The sequence below is a fragment of the Macaca nemestrina genome, chromosome 16 (assembly GCF_043159975.1).
Source record: "Macaca nemestrina isolate mMacNem1 chromosome 16, mMacNem.hap1, whole genome shotgun sequence".
NCBI classification, from domain to species: Eukaryota; Metazoa; Chordata; class Mammalia; order Primates; family Cercopithecidae; genus Macaca; species Macaca nemestrina.
Window position 1 is genome coordinate 17,395,488 of NC_092140.1, and position 27,828 is coordinate 17,423,315.

Consider the following 27,828-nt stretch of genomic DNA (forward strand, 5'->3'; position numbering starts at 1 on the left):
TGTGGAGCTGTGAGTCAATTAAACCTCCTTTTTTAAAGACAAATTACCCAGTTTCCGGTAGTTCTTTATAGTAGTGCGAGAATAGACTAATGCAACTTTTTCATATCATAATTTGGAATATTTTAATTTTCTGGTCTGGATTATCCCATTCTCACCTTCCTTCAAAACACCAATATCACAGCAATTTTTTTTCTTCAGTGCAAACTTGAGTATACCACTCTGCTAAATGCTTCATGGACTCCTGGTAGACTTCATGTTAAAGTGCAAATATATCACTTATCCCCCAAGCTCTTTCATAATTTGGACTTGCTGACTCTAGAAGCTTTCCTTTTGACACTGGATCCAACAAAAACATTGCATGTTCTCTCATGCTATTGTGCTTTTCCCACTCTGTTCTGTTGTTCTGGAATGCCCTTCACAGTCAATTCCATCTGGTGGCCATTTTCTCTATGCATGGTGACTTTTACATTTCCTTCAAGACTTTGCTCAGGTGGCACCAGTGGGGAGACCTCTATGAACTGGATCAAGTACTCATCTAGAAGTTCCTTGTCTGCAAAATCCCATATCACATTTAACACATATTTATTCAGCTTCCGCCACGTGCAAAGCATTGTGCTGGATGCCAGGAACGAAGCAGTGAATGAGACAGATGCAATCCTACCTCCATAGAGTTTTGTATTCTAAACTTACAATGTGTCACCAAATTTTCACTGTTGCTTTATTTGGTTACGGCAACCAACAGATTGCGAATTCTACGCAAGCAGTGACTCTCTTGTCTTTGAATTTCCCTGTGCCTGGATTAAGGGCTGAAATTAAGGAGTTTAATCCACCATGAGAAATAGCCCAAAGAAACAGTACATTTGGACTTTATATTTCCCTGGCGTAAAAGATCCAGAAACATTCACTGAAACAGGGTACTTTTAAACTTCTAGCTTACTTAAAAGTTAAATATTCCAAAATATATTTTTCTCTACTACAACTGAACTTACAAATTTTAAAAGGATATTGCTTTTCCCTTATCTCCAACAGGTATCACTAATCTTTATTTTTTTCCTGCAATATAAAAATTTCATTTGGTAGAAGTAAAGCTGCACGACAAAGAATAGGTACTCAGCTTCACTTCTGCTGAGCTGTTACTTTCTGCCCTTAAAATAGGCAGAGGACACAGAGGTCAAACATGATAACCTCATTCTATGTGACAGGTCAACTAATATCTATAAAGTTGAAATGGAGTTCAGTAATAAAAAACTTTTGCAATTGCTGTAGAACAATTTGGGTGCTGCTTTATCTTGATTTAGGTAGCAGACTATTAGAGATGTCTCAGGATTCAAAGAATGTGCACAGGAAGAGGGCAAGGCATTCAGCCTCAGAGAATTCTCTATGAAATGAACAATTACAAACCCAGGTGTCTGATCTAAGTAGTGTTCTTTGCCAACTAGCCTAAGAAGAAAACTTACTTTATACTATTTATTTCAGCAGAAAGACTTCTAAGAATGTGTAACTATAGATTTTGCCTTTTGCCCATTTACTTTTCCCGTCTTTCAAATTCACCATTTCCTTCCTTCCATCACATGCTATGTGTTTTGTGTGTGTACATGCCAAACCATGCTTATCTGAGTGCGTACACACCTCTGTTTACTTAATTTGAAATTATTTCCTTTCTACTGAAAATCCTGACATCTTAGCATACAAGCAGAGAACAAAGAATCCATGAAATTACTAATATTAAATAAGACAGCTCTCTATATGTAAATCTAGCAAACTGGGGCATTTCAATAATTATCTAAATATATCATATCTAACCAGTTAAAGTAAGAAATTAATAACTTCCCCATCCTAAGCCAGAATTCATTCTTGGAAGAGCCAAAACAACAGGGTTTTTTTTTTTTAAAGAAATTTTTATTTAAAATAAGTATACTTTTGCAAATAGCTTTTAATAAAGTGTTCAGGCTTGGAAATAAGTTATTCCACTCATTCATTCATTCAAGATGCATTTTTTGGTGTATATACGATATGCAAGATTGTGTGCTAGGCATTACAGGGAATAAGAGAAGCTGAATTAGCAATAAATTGTTACCAAGAAGCTCCTCTATGAGTAGGCGAGCTTACGAATGTCAGTAGAAGTGATAATAAAATGTTATAGGAGTGCAGATGAGGACATGGGCATTGCACACTGGGGGAATCAGAAATGCCTTCATCTGGGACACAGCTTTTGTCTGGAAGCTCAAAAATGATTACAAATGAGGGAGAGGAGAACTATATTTAGAAAAAAGATTATCAGGCAAGGTAGGAAGTAAGCAAAACAAGGGCACAGAGAATGATTCCATTTGCAGGGACCACTCAGGGAAGGAACAGTGTGAGAACTAACGCTGGCAAAGCAGATTTGGGAAGAACCCTGCTGTTCCTGGAACACCAAAGAGCTTTTTCACTTAAACCTACACGCTATAGGGAAACCACTACGGGTTTTAAAAGATGGATTAAGAGTTCAGCTTTGGTTTAATTACTTTGATAGGAGAAGCAATATTTCTTTCCCTGAGAAGAGTGGCAGAGAAAGAAATAAGTAAAATGCAGAAATAGAAAGGAGGAAAGAAAACCACCTGAATGTATACAGTAAAGTAAAATGGTCATTGCAGAAAACTAGTAGATAGGGGAGAAACTAGAAACCTATGCAGAAAGGGAAAATTTCATTATAAAGACTTATGCATTTATTAGAAATACTTTAGATAAATAAGAAAAACATAGTTTGAAATATAGTTTAAAACAGTAAAAAAATAGTTAGTTTGAAACACAGTAACTAGGGACCCAATGTGATAGGCCAATGAACAAAATGCTAAAGAGTCTGTAATATAGCAAGCTATGGGAATCCAACAGAAGGGTTTTAATTGGTTCGGGACATGATCAAACATGCATTTTAGCAAGATAACACTAGTAGCAGTATTGAGAATAGGCCAGAGAGGAGACAAGCTAGAGACCCCAAAACTAGTTTGTGGGTGAAAGCTATAAACTAGGCAAGAGATGTTGGTATCCAAGGAACTGTGTTAATAAATTAAAGTATTATCAATTTATAATAAAGAGAAGGGAAGATACAGCAAAATTGGTGGAAATGTTCCTGCTAAAACATTCGAATTAAACTATGTCAGTTGAAAAGACATTTCATATCATAAAAGAGATATAACTTGGGAAATTTAAAAATGCCTGAACCCATTCATTCAATGTAGGCAAAAAATGAATATCAGGGTAACATAATCAGGATCTCATCCATTTAAAGTCATCTTAACAGCTGTATAAATAGTAAATTATTTTGTTAATTTTATAAAATACAAAAAGAAATAGCCTGGAAAAACGTTAGCATTTTCTAAACAATAGGAATTTTGTGCTGGCTTTTCTCACCATTGTTCTGTCGTTCACAATCTACAAACCATCATCGCTTTCCCAAGAGTCTATTCCTGTGAGTTACCCAGGTATCTAAAAAACAATAGCTATGCCAAGAACCCATTCTGAAATCAAAGTCTAATCTCTCACCCAAAGATTCAATGTTAAGCTAGAAGTAATGGGAGCTGATCGCTCCTCCAGGGAAGAGTTGATACCTTTGATATTAATACTGTCAATTTAAAGGAATCCACAAGCTCATTGGGGAAATCCTTTTACAAATGTAGAGTATACATAGAAACTCTGTAGTGTACAGGTCAGTCTGGTATTTAAAATTCAGGGCAGTGCTCTCCAGTAGAATTTTCTGCAATTGGGGGAATGTCCCAGGTTTGCATTTCCCGATGCAGGAGCCACCAGATACATGCGGAGCACTTAAAATGTGGCTAGTGCGACTGCAAAACTGAATTTTAATTTTTGTTTAATTTTTATTTAAATGTAAATAGTATATATGGCTAGTGGCTCCTGTATTGAGGTCCCAGGACTAGACTAGACAATGGGCACACACTTGGAAACAATATCTCAAAGAGCTGATAACAGCAGAAAATTCTATGCACAGGTCTCCCAATGAAGCAAAGTAGGCACTTGCTTCTATTAAGCACTTGTGCCTCTATTAATGCCCCTCCTGTGTGTATAACCACAGTCATTCTTCCCTGACAATCAGAGCATCAAACCCTGATGTTTCCCACTCCAAACTCAAGTCAGCAGCTAACATCAGACATCCTTGTTAACGTAGTGTATGCTGATGCTTTCCGTTTGATACTTACCAGACACCAAAGCTGTCCAGAGAACAGAAAGTATAAACACAGTGTTCAATAAAGCCTGGTAGGCTTTTAATAAGACACACGGGAGCATACTAATCCAGATTTCTGTGGGCAGATACTTCATAAAAGGTTAATCAAAGTGCTGGGCAATGGGGGAACACCTGGATCGGACTAAGCACTATTTTTTTAAGAGAGCTCAACATCTGTACTGAAGCCAGGATTGCTCTGTGGGGAGAACCCTCAGCCCTTAAAAACCTTAAAACAGAAAGATTTGCAACTGCATCAACTGTTGTTATGTTAACATGGCTTCTCCTCAGCAACTGCTTCTAAATCACAATGACACTTGGAAAAAAACAAGAAACACTTCTCTATTCTGATATTTAATACGTTTCTTTAAAAAAGCTAGAGGTAAGCATAACCTATTATATAATAAAGAAACATTATCTCTGTTGAAAACTAAAAAAGGAAAACCTGGAGGTATTATTATCAGCAAATCTATAAGGTTTCAATGGAATTATTTTCATTCTATTATATGTATCCTGTTTAAAAGTCACAAAATACCTAGCCATGGCCATCTGGTGAAACAGCTGGGAAGAAAAGCCCATTCGTTGATCATTCTCTTGTAATCGTTACCGTGGCCCTAGTCTTAACCACATACTTTTTTTAAAAAAACTGATTATAAAATCCAGTGCTTTTGTTTCTTGCTATGATTCCTTTAACATAACTAATTCTATTTACACTACTAAGGAAGGAAATTTTAAATTACAGAGCATTATAGCAATGCTATTAAGGATTAGGCAGGGTTTCCATCACACGTGTTCATTCTATATTGCATTTATATAAATACACTCTCCTCATTCAGAAAAAAACCCACATTCATTACCAAGATCCATGTTTTTATTACCTAAAGTATTCAGTATAAAATATCAGCATATTTTAAAAGAATCTAAACGGTTACGTTACCCTACAAATGGTCAGAGATAATAAAAACAGCCTGGTTTATTCTATTTTATATATGCATATAAACTTATAATCGTGGCCTTTTTACACAAAACTCATATGAATACTACTTCACAGATTCCTTCACCAACCTATATTGTTCTATTTAAGTTAACTCCTCCTCCGGGAATGAGAAAATGAGTGATGTCCAGTGGAATTTTCTACAATCTGGGAAACATCCCAGGTTTGCATTCCGCTAGCAAAGGAGCCACTCACTGGCCACATGTGGTTATGGAGCACCTAAAATATGGCTAGTGTGACTGCAAAACTGAAAAAGAAAAATTTTCTTCTTTTAACTTGAGGTATTGTTAGTGAACCAAGAAATAATGTTGTAATAATTTCAGCCATGCTGAATTATTTCTTTATACCATACACTAGGAATGTCAGCATATACTTACACCCTGAAATATCAACAGAAGGTGTTCAAGATACCTATATAGAAATTGCTCTGAAATTAATCTAAATGTTGTATTGGTAACAAATAGTGATCATAATATCCATTTCCTAAATAACCATTCACATTTAAATAATGCGTATAAGTAATTCTCTGCATAGAAGTCTCTCTGTGTAATAAGAGAGAATTATTCTTTTCTTGCCTAGAGACAGGAAGAAAAAATGCCAATAACAGCTTTACCAAATCCATCTGAGCTTGATAACCCAAGAAACGTAATGTCATTCCTCTAGACATTAATGGTCCTATTATCGGCTCCCTAAGCCACAATGGATCTATAGATCTTAAACTACAATGTAAAGATACTGCCACCACCATGCAACTGTGAGACTCTTGAAAATGCCAAGGTAAGAAAAGTGCATGGACAACTAACATCCTCTATCACCCCAATCCTCAATCTAGGGGATTTCCTATGAGATGATGTGGCTTCTCAGTTTGCACGCATTGACATCTCAGCCTCTCCCTTTGTGCATCATGAAGACGGTGCTTTCTGGACAATTTTCACTTAATTTTCTTACCAATATGCTCCTGAGGTGATACGCAAATCAATCATAAACGGCTTAAGAGTTGGTTGTGACATGAATATCTGAGAATCATGGTATTCCATATTTTTCCTCTAATAATATGTAATACTTACTAAATACTGAATTAATGACAATCTAGTGATTCTGAATCACACTTCCATCTTGGCAAACGTGAGGAGGGAGTGTACATGTATGCGTGTATGTCTTATCTGTGTGTGAGTTTATGTAATTACAAGTGTACTGCATATATTATATGTGTCTATGTCTATATGCACACATATGAGAATTTGTTATGAGAGTCAACTAGAAGTCAGTTCATCTAAGACGACTGTATTGAAAACATGGTGCGCTCTCTCTCTCTGAAGAACAGTCTGCAATGGGTAATTGGAAATATCAAACTAAGTGATGAATCCACTAATGGCCCTTACTCTGAACTTCAAAGGAAAAGGCATAAATATTATAGGCAAACTCGAGGTATTGGAGCAAAACATCATCAGTAGCTAGCACTGACCTTCAAAAACTGTTATTAGAGTTGCTATTTTATTCTGAAGAAATATCAAATAAAAGATGGTCATGCTCCTAATTCAACCATATTGTTTAATAATTTTACAAGTTGTTATTGCTCTCTTTCATGGCACTGTTATTTCATAAATACTTATACTATTTTATTCAATAATAAAATCTCGATTTGGGGGTGGAGGTGTCATATGTTAATATCTCTACAATCTCTCATTTCTAAAGAGAAGCCACAGAATTCATCATCACTAATCATCAACCATTAGTTGTGAGCTAAATCTATGACTTTAGAACTAGCACCTGATAATACAGCATATAAAAGCAGCAATTCATGTTTAGCATATTTTGTCTAAGAAATGTTTTAAATTATTTAGAATTTTCACTCTAAAATGTGAAACTGTTTGAAATGGAATAAAACAGAAAACTTGTTTTCTTTTCAATTTAATAACTAGAAAGCAGACTAAAGTTATTCTAATAATCTTGCTATTTATTCACCAAGTTGAATTCTGCCTTATAATGAATTCTCCTTAGGAACAGAATTCTTATCTCTGTCAGTCCCCAGTGCCTATTAGTACCTGGCACAGTAGCAGGCTCAATAAATATTTGTCAACCTACTGTTTACTCAGCTGAAGTACTATATTTATAGTTTTATACTTTTAATTGAAAGGTAACTAAAATTAAGAATTTGAAAATTCACCCATTTGCTTGTATAGATTACAAAATGTCCTGAAGGACAAAATACCATTTGACATTAATAAGGTACTTTTAATTTAAATGGCTGTTTTTATTTATTTATTTATTTTTTATAGCAAATTTTTTTATTATACTTTAAGTTCTAGAGTACATGTGCACAACGTGCAGATTTGTTACATATGTATACATGTGCCATGTTGGTGTGCTGCACCCATTAACTCATAATTTACACTGGGTATAACTCCTAATGCTACCCCTCCCCCCTCCCTCCACCCCACAACAGGCCCTGGTGTGTGATGTTCCCCTTCCTGTGTCCAAGTGTTCTCATTGTTCAGTTCCCACCTATGGGTGAGAACATGCGGTGTTTGGTTTTCTGTTCTTGCGATAGTTTGCTAGGAATGATGGTTTCCAGCTGCATCCATGTCTCTGCAAAGGACACGAACTCATCCTTTTTTATGGCTGCATAGTATTTCTTGGTGTATACGTGCCACATTTTCTTAATCCAGTCTATCATTGATGGACATTTGGGTTGGTTCCAAGTCTTTGCTATTGTGAATACTGCCACAATAAACATACGTGTGCATGTGTCTTTATAGCAGCATGATTTATAATCATTTGAGTATATACGCAATAATGGGATGGCTGGGTCAAATGCTATTTCCAGTTCTAGATCCTTGAGGAATCGCCACGCTGTCTTCCACAATGGTTGAACTAGTTTGCAGTCCCACCAACAGTGTAAAAGTGTTCCTATTTCTCCACATGCTCTCCAGCACCTGTTGTTTCCTAACTTTTTAATGATCGCCATTCTAACTGGCGTGAGATGGTATCTCACTGTGGTTTAGATTTGCATTTCTCTGATGGCCAGTGATGATGGAACCAAAAAAGAGTCTACATTGCCAAGTCAATTCTAAGCAAAAAGAACAAAGCTGGAGGCATCACACTACCTGACTTCAAACTATACTAAAAGGCTACAGTAACCAAAACAGCATGGTACTGGTACCAAAACAGAGATACAGACCAATGGAACAGAACAGAGCCCTCAGAAATAATACCACACATCTATAACCATCTGATCTTTGATAAACCTGACAAAAACAAGAAATGGGGAAAGGATTCCCTATTTAATAAATGGTGCTGGGAAAACTGGCTAGCCATATGTAGAAAGCGGAAACTGGATCCCTTCCTTACACCTTATACAAAAATTAATTCAAGATGGATTAAAGACTTAAATGTTAGACCTAAAATCATAAAAGCCCTAGAAGAAAACCGAGGCAATACCATTCAGGACATAGGCATGGGCAAGGACTTCATGTCTCAAACACCAAAAGCAAATGGCAACAAAAGCCAAAATTGACAAATAGGATCTAATTAAACTAAAGAGCTTCTGCACAGCAAAAGAAACTACCAGCAGAGTGAACAGGCAACCTACAGAAAGGGAAAAAATTTTTGCAACTACTCATCTGACAAAGGGCTAATATCCAGAATCTACAAAGAACTCAAATTTACAAGAAAAAAAAACACCATCAAAAAGTGGGCGAAGGATATGAACAGACACTTCTCAAAAGAAGACATTTACGCAGCCAACAGACACATGAAAAAATGTTCATCATAAATGGCTGTTTTTAATAACAAACACTTGAACAGACACACCCCATCAAATCCATGATGAATCACTCCACTGCTCAAAGAAATAAAATTTAAAATACAAAACCTACCTTGTTAAAATAAAATAACTGGATTATCATGGTCTTTCATGTACAGATGCCTAATTAACATCAGAAAAGTCAAAATTAGCTATCACTTTAAAGTAATAGAAACCTTCTAAACTTTTATACACACACAGACTTTCTCTAAATTTCTAAAAACTTCATATTAATATTTTATGCTAAATATATCCTAAATTCACTTACATAAAACACCATTCTCACACATGTTAATAGGTGTTTTACAGAAAAAGTATTCCATGATATGGGAATTATAACATATTTCAAAACCTCTCTTAGATATTTACCATCTCAGAAGTCAAGGTTCTCTAAGCGTATTTAATCACAGAAAAAAAAACTTACAACATAACTCTTGGCATCTTGTAATATAGCTTGCTATGGAACACAAGTTTGACATATGAGACAAACCACATGTACTCAATAAGTACTCCACGGTATGAACAAGAATGTGCTTTTTATGCAAAAAACAATCATTAGGATCTTCCTGCATTGTGAATCAGATCATTATTTTACATTTATTTCATTGGAATAGAATCCTGCCTAGATAAGCTTTCCAAAATCAATCACATTTTGGTTTTAATTTTGCTAGCAGCACTTCTTTTTCCAGTTTTAAGTCATTAACAGAAAGCTTCATCAGAGCACAAAATAATATTTCGATAACTCATCATATCATTAAATGAAAAGGGTTTATATTCTGAGAATAAATTTTTTAAAATAAATGCATTTATTTTATTCACTTGTCAGGATCATCAATGTTTTTTATTAAAATCAAAAGCTTATTATAAAAATAAATCCAAATCAGACATTTTATATTCCCAATAAGATTTCTTCATCTTTCCCCACTAGCACGTAGATTTTCCTTGTTTCCTAGCTCATATTCAGGAACATGGCAGTTCCTATCCTTTCCCAAAACATGGACTGCACCAGGCATGTTGAGAATTCAAGGGTGCCTCACTCTGTCTCCACACAACCACCAACCCTTGTCATCAATACTAAACAAGCCCAAGGCTGGCAGAATCTAGGCCTTATTCTTGTTTTGTTGGTCATTTATTCATTTAACAAATATTTATTGAGTATCTACTATACACCAGAGACTATATGAGGCCCTAAGGATTAAGTATTGAATGACACAGAGAGGGGCCACATTCTATGAGAGAGACAGAAAATAGAAAAAAATAAGTAAGTAAAATATATAGTATGTTATATTAGCAAATGCTAAAATAAAAGAATAAAATAGGCAGGATATGAAGAATATAAAATGTCAGGATGAATTTGAGAATATTTAAACGGTGGTCAGGAAAGACTTCACTGAAAAGGTGGCTTCTGAGTAAACAGTGAGAATGGAAGCAAGAAAATAAGGCAATGGATAGCCCAGGGAAGGGCATTACCAGCAAGTGCAAAGGCCCTGGGGTAGAGGATGTTTGGCCTATGGGAGGAACAGTGAAGAGGTCAGTTGTAGCTGGAGGTAGGAGGCACATGGTGGTTGTGGTAGCAGATGAAATCAGAGAGGTGACAGTCAGCTGCCTCAGGTAGAGCTTTTACAGGTCATTTGAAGGACTTCAGCTTTTTCGCTAAAAGAGATGGGAAGCCATAGGTGGGTTCTGAGCCAAGGAATGAAGTGCTGTGACTTCGATTTTAATGAGATTACTCTCGTTGCTATACTGGGAATAGACTGAGACTGGGAAGAGAGTAGAGGTAGGAAGGCCGATGTAAAGGTTGCCTCTTCCTAATGCAGGCAAGAGCTGATGGTAGCTTTGACCAGAGCAGTGGCAGCAGGATGCATGTGAGAAAAAGCAGGAGCCCTCCGAGCCATGGGGCAGTTCTTGGCTCCAATCCTCTTATTGTGGCACATGCCCTCAATATTAAATCTACCAAGGCGGTCATTCACCTTGTCAGGGTGTCTTTTGGGATTTGTACTTCTTTGAAAGGCCTTTTTATCTCTTTCTTCTATTGTACCGAATACAAATCTCCTGCCTCTCCTCGGATCCCCTTGGTCATATTACCTGCCTATTAAACCCGTGAACACCACAGGGATGCAACCAGATGCGAACCCTGGATGAGTCAGGCCATTCCCCTTGGCCCCTGTTATGCTGCCCTGCCCAGCCACATGCTCAGTTTCTGGACCACTTCTAGACGAACATGAAACATCGCAATAGGGAACATGGGAAATGGCATCGGGGGGAGCATCAAGGAGCTGTAGTGACACCCTCTGCAAGCTAACTGCCCACAGGACAAGCAATGACCAACAGAAAAGAAGACACAGAGCGGGGCTAGCTAGGCAGACAAATTCCCTGTCCTCCCTCCCTTCCCATAGACTTCTCAGAAGATAAGTCCTCCTTGCGGCTCATTTGAGAAGGGTCATACGGGGAGAAAATACGCCAGCCAAGTGACCTGCTGCGTCTTATGTGTCTTCTTGAGAAGCAGTGACACATCATGTTCTCTTGCTTCTCTTTCTTTAATCCTCACGCTCGCTAACCCAGGTTTGCACCTTACAGATAAAGCTTCACCCCTTAAATCACAGCCTCAGATTCTGCTTCCTTGGAAAACACACATCAAAAGTATCCTCTCAAGCTATGGCCAGTCTATTGCCTTTGTAGCATCTGCCATACTCAAATATTTTACTTTCAGGTGACCAAAAGTGTTTCCTTTAATAGCTTCCAGACTTCCTGTCTTGGTTAGAAAGGTCTCCACAACCTGCATGTTAATACAGTTGTGATTAATTTCCCTCTTGAATTTTATTTTTTAACTTAGTTCTTTTATTCTCTTGAAATTAATTTTGCATATATATAAAATAATGGTACCCATTTATTTTGATTGCCAGTTGTGTGAGCATTATTTATTAACTAAATCATTATTTTCAAAGTGAAATAAGGTGTCACCTTTATCATGGATTGTTTCCAGATATAGTGAGATCTGTTTCAGGGTACTTACTCCGATCTACCAATCTATCTTTGCTCTATTCCCACACGACATTGTTGCCATCACAGTTGTTTTATAGTATGTTTTGATATCCAGCAAGAAAATGGCTTTTTATTCTTCTTTTCTTTATATTTTAATTTTTTATCCAGTGTTCTTTTTTCTTAATCTTGAATTTTTTAATTCAATTAAAAAAATAACTTGAGTTTCTAAATGAAAAGGCATTGAGTTTATATATTACAAATAGACTATTAGTTCTTTTATTTGTTTAAGTCTTGTTTTATATTCTTCAATAATTTTTTATAATTTCATTCCTATAAATTCCGCGGCTTTCTTGTTGTATTTTAAATTTTTTGTCATTTTTATGACTGGAATAATTTTCCTATTTCCATTTCTAAGTGACTATTGATAGTATAAAGAAAGCTTGAATATTTCTCTTATAACCAGGCTCTTTATAAAGTTCCCTCATCAATTCTAGCCATTTTTAGCAGCATCTCTTGGGGTTTCTAGATATGTAAGAAATCTCTTTAGGAAAAAAAAGTTGACTTTGCTTTTTCTTTAATTATACTTATATCTATGATTTTATTTTCCTGATTTGTTGCATTTACTTCAACCAATGAAACTAATAATATAAGCAAAAGAAGGCATCTTTTTCTCTATCCAGATTTCAATGAAAATGATTTAGGGTTTTAGTATTTAAGGTGATGTTTGCTGATTATTTTAGTAAATGGTCTTTATCATGCTGAAATATTTTCCTTTTATTTCCATTTTGCTTAGAATTTTTATTGGGAATGGCTGCTACATTTATCAAACACTTTTTCAATGAATGTAATGAATTTTTCTCCTTTAATTTGTTGATATGGTAAATTATATTCATAGATTTCCTGATATCTGACCCATCCTTATATTACCAGACAGTAACCCTAGTTGGTCATGGTAGCTATTTTTTTCTATATATTACAGCATTCTCAGATTCTAGCTGGTAACATTTTGAGTAATCTAGTCCAAAATACAAATTAAAAAAAAAAAACAGAATAAACTATATTATAAGAAATCTATCCAAACACAAGAGTTTTTAATAATTTGTTCAGAGGTTTAAAAATGTAACAAATTACAATAACAAATTTTTATGTGTATATTTATAACAAAGGGAAAAGTCAACAATATAGCACAATTTTCAGATCAGATTCAGAAAGGAATTACATCAGTGGCTCTCAAACTTATGTATAGATCAAAATCACCCTTAGGGCTTATTACAACAGATTTCCAAGCCTCACCTTCAAAGTTTCTGAATCAGTAAATCTGCAATGAGTCCCAACAATTTGCACTTCTCACAAGTTCCCAAATGAAGTTGAGGCTTCTGGTCTAGGAACTACATTTGAAAACCACAGCTATACAGCATACAAAGCTTCAAATTTGCTAATTAAACTTTGAAGCTTCAGCCTCCACATCTGCAAAATGGAGATAACCATCAATCCCCACAGGATCACTGTGAGAATTAAATAATCTAGGATATGGAAAGCACTTAGCAGATAGCCTAGCACATAGCAACTAATGTTAGTTGCTATGATTTTTTCACTAAAAAAGTATAGAATTAAAGAATAAAAAGGAAAGAGAGGGGAGAAACAGGAGCTAAGAAGGAAGACTAACGCAACACCCAATGCCTATTAGCTATTTCCATTTTATGACAACATCTAACATACTAAGTTAATAGCAAGAAGAATGAAGAATTAACTAGAGTAGAAATATTCATCTCTGTATGAAGTGGGGATAAAAAATATTATAATTATTTTCAGCACTGAGCCATAAATTCCATGAAAAGAAAAATTAAAAAAAATTAAATGTTACTTTAAATTTGATGTTAGGTATTATTCCATTTTAAAATGTTCACTAAACTACTTTCCACACGTTGCTTGATAGTAAGTAATGACTTATATTGAGGTATATGTGGATAATGTTCTTTAAAGATCTTAAAATAGCTCTAAAAAGCTAAAGCTCCTTAAGGATCTTAAAATTGCCAAATATTAAAATATTTTAAGGTATTATATAAGATTTTCCTGTATGTTTTTATGGATAAGACTTCTTAAAATGAAGTAAATCAGATTTATCTCATGGATATTAAGCATTTGGAAGTACACCTTAATAAAAAGTAATTCATTTAGATTTTTACTTATGAATTCAACAGGGATGTCTGAGATGTTATATAGAAGCTCATCCGATTTACTTTTATGAGAAAACTGAGAATCAGGGACTGTAGCTGCTGGAGTCAACTTCTACTACACTGTGCCTTGGTGACAAAGATCTCCTTGTTTTCTAAGGACCTCCAGAGGAGAGGCTTTGCCCTGGCATTGCTGCTATGGGTGCTGGGGGATTCTGTTTCTCTCCCAGATCTGTTTTGCTGCTTTGCTCAGCACAGCCTGGACACACACACACACGCACACACACTCCCACGCATGCATACTCACACACACATGCACGCGCGCGCGCACACACACACACACAACCTCTCCTCAGGTATGACTAAGGGTCAGTATCTGTACCATCCTGAAAACAGGAGTATTAGGCAAAAGTCCACATACCCAGTGTTGAAACCCCCAGTCTTCCTCTCAACTCAGCTCCCGAGGTAACGGAACCAAGCACAGACAAGCACATCTCCCATCAGGAGAGTGAAGGTGCCATTTCCGGGGAATACAAACTCCTCAAAGTAAAGACGTAACAATACTAAGCTAAATTTTTGAAATTCACGCTTTCTTAGCCACAACCACTGTTAACTCTGTGGAGAATATCCTACTGCGTATCTTTGTTGTTATCCGTATCACGCCTATAGACCTACAGACTCTAATCTGTGTTTTGAAGGATGCCGTAGTCTACAGCTACTGGAGATCCGTTTTTCTACTTAATGTATTATGAACATGTTTACAGGATGTTAAACGTTACCCAATAAAATTTTAAACAAGCCCCCCCCTCCTCCACACGCACATCCAGAGCTTTCAAAGACTGTATGTAGGTCTATAGAGAACGAGGGGTAACTCAGAAAGGAAACAGGAGGGATTTCAGGACTAAATGATTAAGAATTAAATTGTTAAAGCAGAAAAAGAGGGAGAAGCTAAAATAAAGCAGAAGGGGAGAACTAACTGCCTAAGCTACACAGAAAGTGCCTCACTCTGTTCTCTGAGATTGCCACTTGTCAGACAATGTCAGCCTCAAGCTGCAGGTTGCCAACCTGGACAATCGCTGGGAAGAATGAAGCCAACACCAAGGAAAACAGAACTGAGAAAGAGAAAGAAGGAGGAAGTGAGGGAAAGAGAAAGAGAGAGGGGAGAGGAAGGGAGGCAAGAAGGAAGAGAGAGAGAAAATAAGGGAGGAAAAGAGGGAGAGAGAGAGGAAGAGAAAGGCAGGAAGAAGAAAGAGAGAGAAAGGGAGGGAGGGAAAGAGGAAGAGAAAGGCAGGCAGAAGGAAGAGAGAGAAAGAGAGGGAGGCAAGGAGGGAGGAAGGGAAAGTGGAAGAGAGAGAAAGGGAAAGAGGGAGAGAGAGAGGGAGAGGGAGAGGAAGGGAGGCAGAAGGAAGAGAGCTAAAGAGAGAGATATCAATCTGATAACTTGATTAAGCCCCTGGATCTATCCATGCTTGAAGCTAGAGAACCATAAGACTTGCCAGTTATGTGAGCACAGAAATTCCCCTTTTTGCTTAAACCAATTTGAGATAGGTTTATCTTCCTTGCAATGGAAAGATACCTTGTCCTTTAAGTTAAACTTCGCCTCTTATATCTCCAAACAGGCCAGACTCTCCAATCCACAGCGCGCCTACCAAATTCATCATTAGAGTAACGGTAAATATTGTGTGAACTAATTCACAACTTATTCCTCAGAACACCAATTTCTCTCACTAAGGCCAGATAACTATTAGAATCTAGGAGCCCAATTCCCTATTCTATACTGCTTTATTAAATCACATATAATATGTGACCATATTTTCCATCTTCTCAATGGCTAAATGGCTGTTCTAAAAATGGAAGATGGTTATAGTTTCATAGCTTAGTATCGTGAATTTAGAAGTAGAATAAATAGCACCAAATAAAAGTATCTTTAGTCTCTCTGGAAGTTAAATTATTGCTAAATAGTGTATCTCTGAGATGATCAGAAGTGTCAGCTGCTCCTTGAAATTTATGTGCTGGGGAGCACAAGGATGATAAATCATCAACATGTCAGAGTTGTAGATCTTTCAGCTGAATCACACTGAAGAGGTGCTTGAAGTTCTGTCACACGGCCTCGTGCTCTTTTTTTACCAGTTGATTACCTTACACTATCAAGACCTTACCAGAGCCAAAGATCACGAAGCAATGAAGTGCAAGACTAATAAGTACAAATATGCATTCAATCTTAAAGCCCTAAGATATTAATATATGCATAGCCAATGTACATTTTCGTTTCCAGAAAATCCCAGTTTAAAAAAAAAAAAAAAAAAAGGTGACCAGTATCCTCTCTACAAAAACCTTAGAAAAAAGCATCCAACCTGTGATGGTTAATATTGAGTGTCAACTTGATTGGACTGAAGGATGCAAAGTACTGTTCCCGAGTGTGTCTGTGAGGGTGTTGCCAAAGGAGATTAACATTTGAGTCAGTGGACTGGGAAAGGCAGACCATCCTCAATCTGGGTGGGCACCATCTAATCGGCTGCCAGCGTAGCCAGAATAAAAGCAGGCAGAAGAACACGGAAAGACTAGACTGGCTTAGACTTCCGGCCTCCATCTTTCTCCCATGCTGGATGCTTCCTGCCCTCGAACACCATCAGACTCCAAGTTATTCAGCTTTGGGACTCTTAGACTTTTGACCACAGACTGAAGGCTGCACTATCGGCTTCCTTACTTTTGAGGTTTTGGGACTTGGACTGGCTTCCTTGCTCCTCAGCTTGCAAACGGCCTATTGTGGGACCCCACCTTGTGATGGTGTGGGTCAATACTCATTAATAAACTCCCCTTTATATATACATCTATCCTATTAGTTCTGTCCCTCTAGAGAACCCTGACTAATACACAACCAAAACATCAACGGGGAAAAATTTGGTTCCCTGTTACCCCACGGCTTTTAGATAAAGGCATTGCTAATCATTGTGCTTAGGTCAAAGGGGGCTGGCCCCATGATTCTTTTCAGAATCTCCATCTTTCTGTTCAGATTTGGGAAAAGAAACAAATAGAATAAAAATGCATGTTTTCAGGAAGGTATGCCAGCATTTAATAAGCAAACTATCCATTTTAGAGTAAGGCAATACTTATTCATTGTGAACCATCTGTATGCTCTATAACCTTGCTAGTCAAAGGGGTACCCGCAACCCAGAGCATGAGCAAGACCTGGAGCCTGCTGGCAATACAGAGCCTCAGGTCCCGCCATGGATGAACTGCGTCAGAATCCATGTTTTAACAAGCTCCCAAGGTGATCTGTGTGCACATTAAAAAGCACTTTTAAAAGCACTGTCCCATAAGGAGCAGTAACAGAAATGCCTTACAAACATAATTTTGTTGGAAAAATGCAAATTATAGATAATTATACACATACACATATCCATTTTGAGATTACAAAATGAATGAAATTAAATGGTATATGGTTTGGTCATTCAGGTGTAGGTGATGAAACTACAAATTAAAAGGCAACTGAGGACACTATTTCCTCGGGGGTAGGGGTGCACAGAGATGAAGTAGGCGGGGAGGACAAGACAGAAGCAACAGAATTGTTCCAGTTAGGTGTTCTTGTTAGGATGATATTACGTACAGTTTATATATTCAAATATTACAAGATAAACATTTTCAAAAACGAGGAAACAACCTCATTAGAATGAAAATAATCTTCGCAGTCATAAATAACAGCTTTTGCTGGGATGGAGAACTGGAAAGGACTGACTTAGCAGCTTGCAGAGTTACTAACCAAGAACAACAAGGATTTAATTCAGGTGGATAATAAAGAATACTTTATTACTTAGAAGTGGAAAGGTAACAAATAATCAAACAAATATACAAATAAATGAACCTATAGATCAAACATTTGTTTGCATTTTTCTGCAAGAAAAAAAAAAAAACTCCCTGCATCACCATCATCAACGTCTCTGAAATGACAGAAGCGAACAATGAGTCTGGCATAGCAGATGCTTGGAGCACAGTGAGGGAGAGACATTCAAGAGATGCCAGCCAGGTTCCTCATCAGGGACTTTTGGAACTGGGGACAGCTGTGGAGTGAATGGGTTTTCCAGCCAACAGTGCTGCCCTTAGGTAACCAGGCTTGTATTCCTTATTTGCTATTTTATGTTAAACAATAACTGATTTTAAAAATTCATGATCACAACAGCCCTTTGAGTAAACCCTGAATTCTAAAACTCTGCTTGCAAGGAAAGCAACCTTATTGAACAAATATGCAGCCTCGGGTTTTCATGATACACCTCCTGACCAGGATATTGTTTCACAAATTTGCTTTCAGGTTAGTGCATCATGAGACAGAGTAAAAATTCTATGTAAGAACTTACATATTATTAAACATACTCAGAGTACCCTAATCCTGACAGTGAGAGGGTGAAGAAGAAACTAAATGTTGTATTTAGAAATAGAATAAATTAAATATTTTAATGAGATACTGTAGGCAAAAGATGTAGGTTTAATTTCTGGCATTCCATGGCATGAGAACAGAACAACTTTGGGTAAGTCCATTTACCCCACTGACCCACATACGTTCCTCATTGGTTACTGAGTATACCCAGCTCTTCCTCTACTCTGTACGGGAATTCAATATGCATGGATGTGTCTCCTGAAACATCTTGTCTGCTCTGCACCTACTTCACTATTGCTTGACCCCTTGGATGTTGACCTTCACCTGGCGAAAGATCATGCTTCTAACAGCGCACATCTAGCTGGACTCCTCCCAGCCGCTGACTTTGACTGGACTTCCTGACTACTGACTTCTCTCTCTTCCATGGGATACTGACTCCAGAAGAGTCACCCCCTCCTTCCACCCCCATTCCAACATTCTCACATCTTTGCATGACTGGGCTCAGGGAGAGGACTCATGACATACCCCCTTCCCAGGCTTATTTTGCAGACCAAAGAAGATACATTAGACGTGAAGACATTTTGAAAAGTTTAGAATAGTTACTGAGAAGATTTAGAAGATTAAAATACAACAGAGGTTAACCTATCAACAGTACTTATAAAATTCAGAGAATTCACATAAATATAGAACTTTACATAAGTATTATCACAACCAGTAGTCTTAAGTCCAGCTATGTCACCAAGTGGACCCACTGAAAAATTCTTATTACAAATCTCTTGAGCTCTTCCTGTAGCATTGATTACATGTAATCTTGCCATGAGGACAACAGTCAGTCATGCAAAATATGATGACTGCGATTACCTAACGTTTCGTGGGGGGAGTCTGAAAGAATTCACAGGTCTAAGTAACGTCAAAGAGTATCCAACATAACTTCTTCATTTTCTCTTTTTGGAAATATGCCTATGACCATAGAACTAATTAGTATTAGAACCAGAACGATAATTCAAGTCCCAGTATAAAAACATTTCCAGCAATTTTAAGATGTCTAGTAAATACTTCTGAATGCAGGCAAGTTAGCCACTTCAGACTGGTGACAATATGCTATTTTTAAAGCCATCGGGACAAAACTTCCACAATAGCCCTCAAAATTCTATTGTAGTGCTAGAGAGACATTACCTGTACTACTGGTCTTTCTCCTCACAGTTGTCTGAATCATTCTTACTGCAATTTTACCTATTCTGTTGATACCAAAAAAAGCATGCACAGTTGTTTCTGGTTTTCATGCTAGCAATACTCACATTTATGAGAAATTGGCTGATTTTCTTCACAGAGCTCAAAGCAATCAATTATCCTTAAAGATATAAATTTCCGGGCACGGTGGCTCATGCCTGTAATCCCAGCACTTTGGGAGGCTGAGGTGGGCAGATCACAAGGTCAAGAGATTGAGACCATCCTGGCCAACGTGGTAAAACCCCGTCTCTACTAAAAATACAAAAATTAGCTGGATGTGGTGGCACGCACCTGTAGTCCCAGGTACTTGGGAGGCTAGGGCAGGAGAATCGCTTGAACCAGGAGGCGGAGGTTGCAGTGAGCTGAGATTACACCACTGCACTCCAGCCTGGTGACACAGTGAGACTCCATCTCAAAAAAAAAACAAAAAACAAAAAACAAAAAAAAAAAAACCAAATTTCTGTTGCTGCCTGGGAGTATGCTGAAAAGAGCTGCCCTTAAGAGAAGCAGGATATTAAAAACCAATATCTACAATTAAGAGCTCGTGTCGTTACTTTGATTTGAATCTTACATTGAAATTAGCATTTGTTTTATAAATATATGGTGTCTTTATATGTGTGGTTTGTCTCTCTGGCACATGTACTTCTTATTCTGATGCAATATTAACTATTGCACCAGAAAATGGCTATCACATTGAGGTAAATCTGCATAAATTTTGCATAGGCCACAAAGCTCTTTTAAGACAGGCTACGCTAGACCTATCTTCTAGATTTCTCCACAACTGTAAATACATCCAGCAGGTTTTGTGTTATGTAGTACAAGAGGGACAAAAACATAACTCATTTTATAATGATTACAAAATATATACTCTCTTTGGGGAGTTTGAACTCTCTGATTGTTCAAACAATTTAGTAAAAATCTACTTTTCTACTTTATTTGTTGCTGAACGGAATACATCCTGAATTTGTCACCTCTTCTTTCTCTACACTGGGTCCCTCATGTTGAAGGCAATCATTCAATTGGTTTACAATATAATGCCTGAGAGGCTGCAGTTACACATCACTTTGCTGATAGAAATAATAAACGTAAAATGGAGAAATGGTAGATTCTTTTTAAATGGACAGAAAAAAAGAAGGTGTCATTGGCAATTTTTTGGCAAATATATCATCAAAGACTAGAACATATGGCCAAGAAGAAATGGCTCATTTCTTGAAGAAAAAATATTTCATCGCAGCTATTAACCACCAGGTAAGAGACTTGTCAAAAAAGAAAATTTCAGTGACACATCGCTTTTGCAGAACCATCCAGGAGCTAATACTGTACACAAAGCAAGCTTTATGTTGACAGACAACAAGAACCTGCCACTGTAATATGTTGCCAAGCTACTGATTAAGGACACCAAGGCAAAGGGCTGACAAACCCAGAAGCTATGTCCACATACAGCTGAAGCCACAGGAGCAAAAATTCAAACCTTTTAGGGAGTTGTAATCCCTTGCCATTTTTTATACAAAATGATTAGATATCTTGTAAAAATATTAACAATCTTAAAAAAGAAAATTAAAGTAGCAAAAATATATAGTTTTATGAGGTGACAGTGAGAAGAAACCTCTGAACACCAAACTATAGGCACAATTGAGAATTTCCAAACATTGCCAAAGTACTCCCAATACAGAATTAAAGAAGCATGCTGACTGAATGCTAATGACTACTCTTCTATGTGATGTGCAAAAGACAAAAGAGCAGTTCTGAGATAAAGAAGGTAAGAAAGAAGAAAAGGAAATAGAGCAGGTAGGAAAGTAGATAAACAGCTAACAGAAGTAGAAGGATTCTTTAATAAGAATGGCCATGGCTGGGGTCTAGATAAATTCTACTCAGCTCTTAGTTCTTAATGTGGCAGTTTTCTTTCTGCAGTCAATGTTTGTCTAGCCTCTCCAGACAAGATTAGATGTTCCTGTTGAGTGCTTCTAACACTCTGAAACTTGCTCTTTGTATCACTTATAATTTCTATAGCTATTTGTTTAATGTTTATATTCTCCTAGCCCTCAACTATAAACTCCACAATGCTAGAGACCATATATATCTTGTTCACCAAAATATCCACCATACCCAGCATACACTACATGTTCAATAAATATGAGTAAACAAACCATTCAATGATTACTCATGATGAGTAATAATTAATGTAAGTATGTGGAGAGATAGCATTAGAATAATGATTAAAGGAAAAAACTCGGGGTTCTGATTGCCTGGATTTGACTTCTGTTTGCAACATTCACCATCTGTGTGAACTTTGGCTATTCAAGCTTTCTTCCTTTTCTGAAATTACTTTATTTATACACAGTTACAATGATACATTGAAAGTCAATTATTCTCTGATGGTTTCATGTATTATCTGTTCCTCCATTTATATTGTAAGATCTTTGAGGATGAAGTCCGTAACCTGGGCTGCTGTTCACTCATTGTTCTGCCTCCATGAGGGCTGACACAGTGTTGGAAATTCAGCAGGTATTATATTACTACTTGATGGTTAAAATAAAACAGGTATAATATCTGAAGAACACAAAATTACATTAACATTTCAATAAATTTGTTCTTAAAAGGTATTGAAAACGTGATTGCCAAAACTCATGAGTTAATTGATAAGTTGTAGTTCCTCTAAAATACTGATCAAATCATTTATAAAACCTTGAATAAGGTTAGATAACCCATTACTTATATCATTGTAGCTATTTTTTAAGAAAACATGGTTAAAATTATAGCTGATTCATTTTATTCACAGCTGATTAATTACAAGACTTGATCAAAATTAAGCAGTTGATACAAAACTTCAAAAGAAATTATTGATTCTTCTCATGAGCAACAGCCAATTAAAACAGTATGGTGCAAGACTGCTCTAGTTCTTAGTCTTTTAATTTTGGATTTTTTCTCTTCAATTTTTTAAACAAAGAACATTATATAAAGACTTCAAAATTAGCTCTTGGCTTTTCCTATTCAATATCAGCCACTTAGCGAGTGCCAATCATTTTGCTGAACCCTTCTTTAAAAAAGAGTTTTGCCAGTGGCACTGAAAATGAAAAGAGATGATGAGATAATCATAGCAAAATCTTACTCCGGTGTGCTGCCTTTCTTCCCTGATGAAAACCCCACAGGATATTATGCTGGAAAAGGACATGATGATTCAAAGACCAAAAACTGTTCCTTGCCACACAAACAAAATACAAGACAGTCCCAAAAAGCGCTTGTATGTGGATTTTGAGTACAAGAAGTTTAAGGTATTGATTGTCATAGGTCTTGAATTTCAGATATCCTACTGGCAGTTCTACTCCTGGGAGGAAATTGAAATATCAAGCTTACAGTAAGCATAGATAAATAGCAAGTTTCCAAGATGGCTCTTCTAAGACAGGTTACCATGTTAGCCATGTCTTTAAAATACCTCCTGGATTAGCTGAGTCCTCATTATTATTTAAGCTAAAACTTAAAAGCACAATGCTATCAGAATTAGCTCATGCACTGAAGGCTGCTGAAATCTCTATATAACTCATGTCATTTTCCATTCCCCACAACTGAATATTTTTCCCATAGCTGACAACAATCCAAACTGTTTATCACTGTTATGTTTTCCCCTGATTTTCATGAAAGCAGTATTGTAGCATTACAAGAAAATAATTTGTTCATTAATCTATCACCCAAATATAACTATTTTCATATCTGTGTTCTCTCCCAGCCTTTATTCATGATTTTTCATAGCAGTAATTATAGTATAAATATAACTTTATGTTATTTTCCTCACTTAAAATTTAAAAAGAATTTGTGACATTTTCATATTGATATATAATTATCATAGTTATAATTTCAATGAACGCATATATTCCACTTAATTAGCACAATATCCCCAACCATCAACCTTTGCCAAGGATATTTGGAAATTCTATCACCTTTCTGAATAAATAAATAAATTGACTTTTATTTTTCAAAAATTCTTACTTAGCATAGCAGCTCTAATCTAATCTGCATTCAAATAGCTCTTAAACAAGACAGTGGTATCTACTGTACACCTACTAGGGTCTCCATATTATAATAGAAGTGGTGAGAAATACCAGAACATAACACATAATCTCTGGTTGCAACCAATTTATAATCCAGTAAATGATACAAGACAAAGACAGAGGGTAAAATTCAACCATAATGTCAGAGGTAAGCTAGATCCATGTAGACTGTGCTATTCAAAGAATACTTCACTGTGTACGTGGACTTGGATGGAACTTGAAATATGGAAAAAATATATTTAGTAAGATACAGGAAGGGCATTCCAGAAAGAAAACAACTTATTCTTGAATATGTCCAAATAGGGACTTTGGCAAGAGTGGTGGAATCTGTCCCAAACTGAAGCATGATTGGGCCTGTACGTAAACATTTCATTCTTTCCAGTTGTGAGGATCTCATGGACAGAGAACTGAATAGTGCGTGAACCTACTCTCTTGGTAGTATTTATCCAACAAGAGCATGGAGGGAGTTCTAGTCTCCAGAACTGCAAGACTGTTGTTTAAGCCACCATCTTGCAGTATCTTGGTAGCGTGGCCAAAGCAAACTAATACTTGGTGCTTTTCAAAATGCAGGTTCCTTAGCCTTATGGTAAACCTAAAGCCAGAATCTGTGGGCATGGAACCATCTCTATAAATCACCCCAGATGATTCTGGCACACTTAAAAGTCTAAGAATCTTCCACATAACCTATGCCAAACATTAAACCGCAAAGAATTTTCTAGGAGAGATTAGCTAATAAAGATTGTAGAGCTTATTTTTCAATAGAAATCCATGGAAATAAAATAATTAACCTGTATAGCAATACGTACAAGATACTTTCACATGCTTTACTGTATTGAATCTTTAGAACAATTGTGAGCTACATACAGGTGACTATTTATACTGGTCCTGTTTCCAAAATAAAGCAACTGAGTTTCAGAACTTTTCCAACTTGCTGAGCATCACACAGTCAGTAAGAAGCTGAGCTAGTGCTCCCAGTCAGGTTTGGGGACTTACTCAAAAAATGTTTGCAGGGTATTGAAGGTCAAAGCCAATCAAAAGGAAAGATTAAGTGACGGCATCAGAGAATGGCAATATGCTCCATATAACTGGTCTGTTGGGTATCAGTCAGAGTCCAGTTCCACAGAACACAAGACAGGGCTGGAGGGAGGAACAAGGCAGGAATCCTGCCTTAGTGGGAAAATGGTGGGCTGCTTAGACAAGTGTGATAGCAAATTCACTTCTGACTCCTAGTGAAACTGCACTGACTGGCGGCACCTCCACACCAGCAACAAACGGCAGTCAGAGGCTATCAAGGCATGCTGAGAATGGCAAAGCATGATGGGAATGGTAAGGCATGATGGGAGAGGCAAGGCACGATGGGAACAGAGGGCAGGTCCTAATGGAACCAGGCCTACTAACTCCTGTCCCACACCCACAACTCTACACCCAGGCTGTGCTTATCAGGCTTGGAGAGGCTTTGCACGCATAATTTTATGTAAACTTTGGAAATTAATTCAGAACCACCGCCACCAAAACAAAAAGAGAGAGAGAGAGAAGAAGAAGAATGGTACTGGCATTTGGATTATTTAACTTCACAGCTACTGACATTTCAGAAAGTCTTGATTGTCACCTTGAGCCTTGCATAAAAGCTGTGGAAAACAAAGGAACACAACTTGAGGAAACAAAGATTTCAAAGAAGAATGATTTAAACCAAAATGATAGCTTACGGATGTGTGTTTTACTTCTTCTTCATATTGCATTTTTACCCTAGATACACAATTCATTCTTAATATCATGTAGGTAACTGGAGAAAGTATGTTGTGATGCTATGACTTTGGAAACATTGTTCTATTGATTAGAAATTTCTACAGAAATGAGGAAAAATGAATACATGGAAATTCTCTGAAAATGAGAATGAAAATGCAATGCCAGTTGCTGTATGACTCAAATTCCCCAAATAATTATTGGTAGGGCTCATTGCCATCTAGTTGTATAAACATAAACGAGCCCATGATAACACCCAAAGCTCAAAGAGTAATGACAAAGGTGGAAGAGATGGTCTAGTCAGGCATGAAATTGATTTTATAATAACAAATATCTGTTGCCTTCCATGTGCTAAGTAAATAATTCTGAAGCAGGGGGTAAAGATAATAAAAACAAAATAATTAACTGCTTCTACTAAATCAAACGTGGAAAGGAACCCATCGTCTTGTTGACCCTGAAGCCTGTTTAATGGCTAACTAAAGCAATTATTTTCATCACGACACAACCCTTCATCATTGGTACCTTCAGAGCTATAGGAGACTTTGGCTGGTAACCTTGTTGGGAGCAGGTTTTTTCACTCCCCAGATTTACACTGAAAATGAGTGACACACTATGCTCAGGTGTGGCTGGAGAGGAGGCACTAGGAAATAAACCCAATGCTGAAGCCTGCAACAGAATTATAGGTGCCACAATCTAACCTTGAAGGCAGGCTTCAGTTGATGTCATCTAATTCTCTTTCTCTCTCTCTCTCTGTGTGTGTGTGTGTGTGTGTGTGTGTGTGTGTGTGTGTGTGTGTGTAAAGGACTAGGTTAGCTAATCACTGATAATGGAATTTTATAGTCAGCTTTAAAAAGTCACTTTCAATGTCATTACGTCATTTATGTTCCCACAGTTTCGCTTGGTCGATTAGAATATAATTCTATGGAGAGCAGCATTTCTGGTTCAATGCTCAGGTGGGTCAGTTAGCTTTTCTTAGTCCCTTGGTCCCACAACTCATCATTTTCCAGCTAGCTGTTTCCAAATGTGAGACTTTTATCCAAAAGAAATCACAAAAGAAAGTATAGAGGAAAGAATGTTATATATGTTTCCAAAGTCCAGCAATAACTCAAGAAAAGTTCCACCCAACTATCTTATTAATGGTGTCTGCACACATCAGAGACACACATGGAGTAAATACCTATGGTTTTTGTCTTCCTAGCACCCCTCTCTCCTTCTTCTCCAAGGTGTTCCTCTTCCTAGTCTAATGCAGCTCCTAGGGAAACTGCCTTGGTCCTACAGGACTCAACCTCCTGGCCTCAGCTGATTGGTTAAAAGGTCGACATCTTTCCAAGCCTATGCCCAACAGAAACCTCTGCCTGGAAGTTCTGAAACTGGATTCACAGAACATGTGTAAGTCTGTCCTTCTTTGATAATGGAAACAGTCAGAACTTCAGAATTCAGGAGCTGCTAGTGGCCATGTTTTATACCACTGTGCAAGAAAGTTGGTCTTAATAAGAAAGAGCAGGAGTTTGTGGTTGCAGCGAGCCATGATCATCCCACTGCACTACAGCCTGTGGAAGAGAGCAAAACCCTGTCTGAAAGAAAGAAAAAATCAAATAAAGAAAAGAAAACAGAGAAAGAGAGAGAAGGAGAAGGGAGGGGGGAGGAAGAGGGAGGGAGAGGGATGGAGGGAAGGAAGGAGGGAGGGAAGGAAGGAGGGAGGGAGGGAAGGAGGAAGGAAGGAAGGAAGGAAGGAAGGAAGGAAGGAAGGAAGGAAGGAAGGAAGGAAGGAAGGAAGGAAGGAAGGAAGGAGGGAGTGAGGGAGGGAGGGAGGGAGGGAGGGAGGGACGGAGGGAGGGAGGGAGGGAAGGAAGGAAGGAAGGAAGGAAGGAAGGAAGGAAGGAAGGAAGGAAGGAAGGAAGGAAGGAAGGAAGGAAGCCAGCCACACAGAGAGAAATAGAGACAGAAGGTAGAAAACAAGGGCCTGGCAGGGTTTGGTTCCCAAACTCATTGTTCCTGAGGCTCAGCTCTTTCTGTGCCTTCTCATTGTCTTATTTTTTAACTCTTTGTTAGACTCCAGGTGCTGCTAACTTCCTTTAGTTTTGCCTCAACTAATTTCAGTTGAGTTTCTGTTATTTGAAAACTAACCGATACCTGCACACTCAATGAAAGGCAATCCAGAAAGAGAATGTCACCTTCAGTTCTGGCAGTGACTCCAGTTATCAGTCTGAAGAGGTTATGCATCAGCAACAAACAACTCCAAGCCTCAGTAGCTTAAAGGAACAAA

General features: G+C 37.4%; 1 protein-coding gene and 1 long non-coding RNA gene across 2 annotated transcripts in view; both read right to left on the bottom strand.

Moving 5' to 3' along the window:
* The window catches only part of LOC105477531 (heparan sulfate 6-O-sulfotransferase 3), a 759,454-nt gene that overhangs the window by 545,668 nt on the left and 185,958 nt on the right, over positions 1–27,828 (bottom strand). The window lies entirely within an intron of this gene.
* Positions 1,878–27,269, bottom strand: LOC139359070 (uncharacterized). The gene is made up of 2 exons (XR_011614660.1): positions 4,068–27,269; positions 1,878–4,036 (listed from the first exon to the last, which is right to left on the bottom strand). It is a non-coding gene; the product is annotated as an uncharacterized lncRNA (long non-coding RNA).